We start from the raw sequence: 6861 nt of genomic DNA, 5'->3' as shown, positions 1-6861 counted from the left end.
TAGTGAATGCGAATTCCACCTGCAGAGAATCTCCGGGAAATTGTGATAAAGTGCAGTTTAAAGGAATATAAAGTTTTAAAGTGAATCACAGAAAGGACAAGCTACAACTAGAAACAAAAATAGCCAATGATATGAGTTTGAGAGAAGAACTGACCAAGGTAAACAGGCGAAACAGAATGAAGTATGTGGCTGGAAATGAACAGTGGAAAACATTTGAAGGGACAGTGTAAATCACAACAGGATGACATTCGATTGAAACAGTAAAAAAACTCAGCAAGAAATCCCCACTGATCCCTCCCTAAGGTCAAAAGGGATCACACTAGATTATGAAGCTGAGATGATCACCAAAAAGTATTTAAAATCCTGAAGTGAGAGAGTGCTTTAGGAATAAATGTTAATGGATTGCAAAGGGTCTGCTCGCAGGAGGAGGGCTGTGGGAAGGGGAACCACGGTCAGGGTTAATCGACACGATAGGAACAGGAAAAGGTGAAGGTGCTGGAGATGATCAGAGTGTTACAGAGAGTGGTCAGGGATTACAAAGCCAGTATGGATTGCTGCAGCTGGAGGGTTTGCAGAGGTAGGGAGGGACATAGATATCTTTATATATTCATTCATGGGATGTGGGTGTCACTGCCTGGAACAACGTCCTTTGACCCCACTGCTAATTACCCAGAGGACAGCTCAGAGTCAGCCATATTGCTGTGTGTCTGGAGTCACTGGAGGCCAGACCAGGTGAGAATATTTGTTGTCCTTCCCTAATGCAGGGAGGTGAATCAGATGAGTTCTTCCTACTGATCAACAATGCTTTTATGGTGATCTCACCAATTACTTTTCCAGCCACAACATGACATCCCAACTCTTACTCTTAATGCTCTCCCCAATGAAGGTAACCATCCCAAACATCTGCTTCACCAGCCTGTCTACCGTGACACCACACTCAAAGAACTGTGTACCTGTATCCCTGGGTCACTGACTGACAACACTACCCAGGGCCCGAATATTAACTGTACAAGTCCCGCACTGGATTGTTTCACCAAAATGGAACACTTCACATTTATCTAATTAAACTTGATCTGCTCTTCTTCAGCCCACTATCCCAGCAAGACTGTTAATCTTGTTGTGTCATAGATAACCTTATTCACTGTCCACTTTACCACCAATGTCAGTGTCACCCAAAAAACCTACTTACCAGGAAACCAATATTCCCCTCCAAACCATTTATCCAAATGACAAACAACAGTGGGACCACTACACCGCTGGTCACATGCCTCCAGTCAGAAAAACAACATGTCTCCCATCACCCTCTGTCTCATCCCATCAAGCCAATTTTGTATCCAGTTCACGAGTCCTCCAGAATGCCAAATCCTTTTTACACTGTTCTGAGCTTATTACCCAGTTTACCAGACAGAACATAGAACGCAGAACAGTTCAGCCCAAGGCCCTTCGGCCATGATTTAATGCCAACCATTTATTCGACTGTAAGATCAAACAAACCTATATACCCTTCATTTTACTATAATGCATGTGTCTATCCAAGAATCTATTAAATGTCCCGAAAGTATCTAATTTTGCTACTACCATTGGCATTGCATTCCAACCACCTACCATTCTCTATCCTCTGATCCATCCTCCATTCACCTTAAAATTACACCCCCTTATAATAGCCATTTATTCCACAGGAGGAAAAGTCTCTGACTCTTCACTCACTCAGTGCCTCTCATTATCTTCTTCACCTCTACCCAGGTCGCCCCACCCCCTTCTTCACTCCAATGAGAAAAGCCTTAGCTTCCTCAAACTTTCTTCATAAGAACTGCCCTCCATTCCAGGCAGCATCCTGGTAAATCTCCTGTGTACGTTCTCTAAAACTTGCACATCCTTCCTGTAAACAGGGGACCAGAACGGAACACAATATTCCAAGTGTGGTCTCACAAGGACGCTATAAAGATGCAGTAAAACCTCACGGCTCTTAAAAACAATCCCCTTTTAAGGAAAGCCAACAGAACATATGCCCTTTTAACAACCCTATCAACGTGCGTGGCTATTTTGAGGGATCTATGGACACGGACCCCATGATCTCTCTGTTCCTCCGCACTGCCAAGTATTCTGCCTTTCACTCTGTATTCTGTATTCAGGATCGACCTTCCAGAATGAATCACTTCACACTTTTCCAGATTTAACTCCATCTGTCACTTCCAGCCCAGCTCTGCATCCTGTCAATGTCCCATTGCAATCTACAACAGAGATAAAGAGCATTGTATCATCTGGCAGAACAAGCAGAGATATGGAGGGTCATCGTGACTGGAGATGTTTATAGATATAGGAAGGCTTAGGCTCTGGGGGTTATTTGGACATGGAGGCTGTGGGGAATCTGGATTGTTTTTTGAGAGGTTGGGTAGCAAGTTTGGTTGGAGACAGTTTCACAGATAAGGGAGCACAGCACAAACAGGAGGAAGTTCCTGCCGTAGGGAGGGTACGAGTGGAGAGTAATGTTTACACAGATAGGGGAGTACGAGCTGGAGAAGATTATGGAGATGTGTAAATGGATGGAGATACAGGAACAGCTTGCATTGACAGGGTGAGTGATAGTGACGGGAGGATGTTACATAGTTAATGAGTCTTGTAGGAACAGGATCGGGAGAGGCACGGGCATTGGAGTGGGATCGACAGATCGCGAGTGTTGCAGGGACTTGAAAGGATAACACAGATAGGGATGGTGGTAGGGTCTCCACAGACTGATGGCGTTTTCGGGACTGGAAGAGGTTATGTCGATAGGGAAGGCTGTAAGAGCGGCAGGAGCTTATGGAGAGTTGAAGAGTTGGAGCAGTTCACAGAGGGAGAGTTCTCTGACAGGAGTAGGTCACAGATAGTGAGGGTTGTGTGGCCTGAGAAAGTAAACGAGAGGGGTTTTTTTGGGTCCAGAAGATATTACACTGATAGGGACAGTTGAAGAGACTGAAGCAAAAATGCATGGAGAAGGTTACATAGATAGGGAGGTGAGTAAGGACTGAAGGTGAATACACAAGCATGGACAGTTGCATTGTTAGACGGAGCTGAGAGGGATAGGGACTGTTGTAGGGATTTACACAGATAGGGAAGGTTGTGTTTTTGGCGAAGGTTACAATAAGACAGACAGTGTTAGGGAGTGATTAATGGACTACAGAAGAGCTCAGAAAGAATGAATTATGGGGAGTGGAGGAGATTACAGACACAGAGATGGCTGTCAGTTTGAAAAGAGCTTCTACAGATCCTCAGTGCCGTAAGGCTGGAGGGAGGTTACTATAATAAGGGTTACCTACAGTTAATGACTTTTTTTCATATAGAGAAAGTCTCAGAATGGGACTGTCAAGAGGAAGTATAGACAGTCCAGATGAGTTGAGAGATATAAATGTTTTTGGGGGTTTCAGAATGGAATAGTGATTGGGAGCAATGTAACGAATGGCAACAGTTATAGGGATTGTTCTAAAAGCAGGAAGAGGTGACAGTCATATCGATCGTGGTAAGGACTGGAGAAGCTTACAGCGCTAAGGAGTGCTTCAGAGACTGTTGGAGATTACACATATAAGAAGAGTATTGGGGATGAGGCAAGGTTCAAGAGACAGTGATGGTTGACAGGATTGGGCAATAACCTGAATAGAATCTCCACAATGGGGAAACAGGTCATTCGGCCCAACAAAGCCACACCAACCCTCTAAAGAGCATCCTAACCCAGACCCATCCCTCTCCCTGTCCAGTAAACCCTGCATTTGTGATGGTGAACTCACCAAAACCACACTTGCCTGAATACTACAGTCAATTTATGATGACCAATGCACGTATCGTGCAAATGTTGGGCTATGGCAGTAAACCAAAGCACCCGGAAGAAACCCACAGAGTCCGGGGGTGGGAGGGGGGGGGGGGGCAAGGGGAAAACGTCCAAAGTCCACACAGACAGTCGGCCAAGGCTGAAATTGAAGCCAGGTTCCAGGCACTTGAGGCTGATTATACAGAGCACTGCAGAGATTGGATTCGGTCACAAAGTTCACAAGGGTTTATTGGAACAGGAGGAAAATATAGTCAGGAACAGGAGAAGTTTACACAGATGGTGTCCATGAGAGGGACTGGAGCAGGTTAACGCAATAGGGAGGGTTGTGGATTCTGTCGACAATTCGAGGGATGGATAGTTGGGGAGACTGGATGAAGTTACTCATACTCAGAGTTGTACATACTGGGTGAGGTTACTGAGTTAGCAAGGATTCTATGGACTGGCTGAGGTTATGGACAGACGCAGTTTTGGGAATGAGAGTTGTTACAACAATTGAGGGCATATTTCAGGCACATGGATGGTTTTAGTGGCTGCAGGATATTCGAGAGCGAGGAACGTGTGTACTGACTGGAGGTGGTCAAAGGTAAGGAACATTGTAGTGATGTGAGTTAGTCACAGAGACATAGAAGATTGAAGAGAGAGAGAGGGGGAATGGTTACAGATCTCGGGAGCGTTCAGGTGGCTACACAAAGGGAGGGTTGGTAGGAAACACAGTAGGAACTGGAGGACCCCGTACAGACAGTGAGGTGAAATGGACAGTGGAAGGTTAGAGGTAATGGGGTGCTGTAAGACAGGGTGCAGGAGTGCTGCTGGGACTGGAGAAGGTTCCAGTGACATCATGTGCTGGAGATTCTGGAGGAAGGTACACAGTTGGGGAGGTCAGTAAGGGCTGGATGTTACAGACAGAGTGGGCTGTAGGTGCTGGACAAAATGACAGACATAAGGATTTTTATAGTGTTTTGGTGATAGTGGTCATAACACTAGGTTTCAAAGTCATTTTAGAAAAATATAAGGATAGGGCAGATGTGAAGATGCCAAATTTATGGAAGCACCCTAATCATTAGAATATCACCGTCACTGGGCGTTATCACTATCACGAAACAGGATCTGCCAAACACAGACTGGGAGGAACTATTTGCAGTTGGGTTCATATTCAGAAAGAGGAGGTATGTTAAATTGATACGGGGAGAATTCAAGGCCAGTGTGTTCTGCGAAGAGTCAATGACAAAGGCAGTAACTCCAGTGAATATTGGTCAAGCAATATCCTGAGCTTGATAAAGGAGGTACAACGCGATGAAAACAGGCAAAGACCGACCAACGTATAGAGAGTACAAGGGGATCCTTAAAATGACGGGCAAATAATGGGCATGAAATATCCTTGGCAGATACCGTTAAGGAGAGGCCACAAGGTATTTAGTGAGTATAGATGGAGGAAGAGGATTCCCAGACAAACAGCGGGGCTTGTTAGAAACCAAAGGTACAATCTGTGCATGGAGCCAGAGGAAGTAGGTGAGAACGTCAATGAATACTTCCCATCTGTATCCACACAGGAGAAAGGCACTGTAGCTGGGGATTTCAGTTGAGATGGTGAGGTCATGTAAAGGTCAATAAGGAGGAGGTATTAAATGTTTTCACAGTCATAAAGGTGGAGAAATCCCCAGTGCCCAATGAAATGTATTCTAGGCTGCTATGGGAGGTAAGGGAGTAGATTGCTGGAGCCCTGGTGAATATATTTAATACTTTGCTGGCCACAGATGAAGTGTCGAATGACTGGAGGATAGCTAATGTGGTTCCTTTGTTCACAAGGGAAGCAGTGATAGGCCAGGTAATTACAGAGCAGATAGTTTGACAACAGGGGGAGGGAAATTATTGGGAACAATTGTGAGGATGAATCAACATTTCCAAAGGCAAGGTTCACCTCGGCAGCATCATCACGGATTGGGCACAAGGGAAGCAGTGATAGGCCAGGTAATTACAGAGCAGATAGTCTGACAGCAGGGGAAGGGAAATTATTGGGAACAATTGTGAGGATGAATCAACACTTCCAAAGGCAAGCATCACCGCGGCAGCATCATCACGGATTTGATAGAGGGAGATATTGAGGACTTCAGTTCAGCTTTTTTGAAATGGTGTCTAAAAATATTGTTTAGGTCAGTGCAAATGATGCGGTTTACAGGGACTTGAATAAGCCCTTTGACAAGGTCCCTCATGGAAGGCTGAACCAAAAGGGAAAAGCCACTGGGATACAAGGCTTTTGGTAATTTGGTAATTTGGATACAAAATTAGTGGATAGAATTCTTTGTGTTTGAAATGCTTTCAGCAGTGGGTGTACCACAGGGATCTGTGCAGCAACCATTGTTGGTTGTTCTGTGGAATAATAACTCCGATGTGAAAGCAGAAGGAGTCATTAGTAGGTTTGAAGGTGACATGAAAGGTGAGGGGGATCGTCTCAGGCTGCAGTCTGATATCGATCAGATGATAAACTGAGCAGAGTAATGGCAGATGGAGTTTACTTCTGATCACTGTGAGGTAATGCACTGTGGGAAGTCTCATAAGCGATAGATGTATATCATGAATGGTAGGTCCTCCTGGAGTACTGAGGAGCATAGGGACCCTGGTAGGCAAGTCTCTGGATGTCTGAAGGTGTCAGCACAGGTTGACAGGGTGGGGAAGGCACCTGAACTGGGAACAGGAGGGGGGCCCATATCGTGATGGGGCAAATTGTTAGAGCTGCTTGAGAGGATATAATCTAATCTGGCAGGGTGTTGAACCTTAAACAGTCGTAAGGCCAGAAAGAAGATTGAGGTTGGTGCACAAGTTAAGGACAGCAATTTTAGCAGTCAAGGCAGGCAAAAATATAGCAGGAAGTGGGGGTGGGGGGGGGTGGGAATCTGATGATTAATTGCATTTATTTCAATGCAAGGGACCTGACAGCTAAGTCGGATGAACTCAGGGCATGGATGGGAACATCAGACTAGGAGATTATAGTTATCACAGAAACACAGCTGATGGAGGGGCAGGGCTGGCAGCTCATTGTTTCAAGGTGGAGATGCTACAGG

Source organism: Chiloscyllium plagiosum, chromosome 8, assembly GCF_004010195.1.
Source record: "Chiloscyllium plagiosum isolate BGI_BamShark_2017 chromosome 8, ASM401019v2, whole genome shotgun sequence".
NCBI lineage: Eukaryota > Metazoa > Chordata > Chondrichthyes > Orectolobiformes > Hemiscylliidae > Chiloscyllium > Chiloscyllium plagiosum.
Note: the sequence above shows the minus strand (reverse complement) of the source record.